This window comes from Pistacia vera, unplaced genomic scaffold (assembly GCF_008641045.1).
Source record: "Pistacia vera cultivar Batoury unplaced genomic scaffold, PisVer_v2 Contig430, whole genome shotgun sequence".
Classification (NCBI taxonomy): domain Eukaryota; kingdom Viridiplantae; phylum Streptophyta; class Magnoliopsida; order Sapindales; family Anacardiaceae; genus Pistacia; species Pistacia vera.
In genome coordinates, this window is record NW_022196258.1 from 2,009,306 (window position 1) to 2,010,567 (window position 1,262).

The following is a 1,262-nucleotide window of genomic DNA, read 5'->3' on the forward strand; positions in this document are numbered from 1 at the left end:
AAAATACTTTCGATCAATCATTGCAACCCATGATTTTTTAATAAAATAAATAAAAAAAAATTGTTCTGTGAGATTACTTAAGTGAGAGTCTGAGACGAGAGAGAGACAGAGAGAAGAAGATATAGAGTTTGCGTGAGAGACCAAGAATTTATGAATTCATAAATAGAAAAGAGAAGGTGGAATTTTTTTACATTAACTTACTTGGAGTGATTGTAGAACATGAAGTTACTTGGATACCCAAACCAAAACTAAACTTAAAATAGCAACAATACCAAAAGCAAAGTTAAGAACTAAATATAAAGCATATGATATGCCTAACTATAAACTCAAGCATACTTACCTATAAGATTCGATTCTTTACTATTTTCCAAGTTCTTAACTTGAATGTCATTATATATTTTTGAGTTGACGTTGATTAATAATAACATTTAAAAGTTATATTCATAACGAATAGATTAGAAAAACAAAAAGAACGATATTTTACACTAACATTTTAACTGATAATTTTAACAATATATCCCTTATTTAAATAAACAAATGATTGCATAAGATGAATGGTATTGGTATTATAAGCGTAAAAGTGAGTTTACTCTTGTTTTATTATTTCATTTCATTAAATTACTATTGACCTTCAAACTTTTTCTTATGTTAATGTTTTTTAATCGATATAAAAGCTTATTTATTAACTATCATTCCGTACTATTATTCTATTTCTTTTCATCTTTACTCCACTGCGATGGGATCAATTGATTACTTGTAGAACCCAATAATGTGAAAAAAAAAAAAAAAAAAAAAAGTATAAAGATAAATTTTGTTATTTCTCTTTGGCCTCCCTTAGTTTTTAACTAAGTAGTTTGGTCCCCATACATGTAATTCCTAACTTCGGCCCTTTCATTCATATAGCATTACATTTTGGTCTCCTAGAATACATTTTCAGGCTCCGCCTTGTGTTAATTAGAAGCCACCCAAATTATTTTCGGTAGTTCATTGGTTTACCTTGAATCTACCCTCTTCTTTTGTTCTTTCTCAACTATATATTGTCCTAATTTAGAGTTCACACGCTCACCTCAGAATTCTTTTTCCTTTGATCTCAAAACACTCTTAGTTCACCCCAAAGCAAAAGATGGCTAAAGTTAAGGTTGCCACCCTTTCCATGATACTTCTCCTCGTAGTTTTCTAAACCCTAACGTATGCTACCCCTCTAGAACTAACCTTTCCTGACGATGCTCCAACAAAAACACAATTGGTTGGTGATTTTTTTA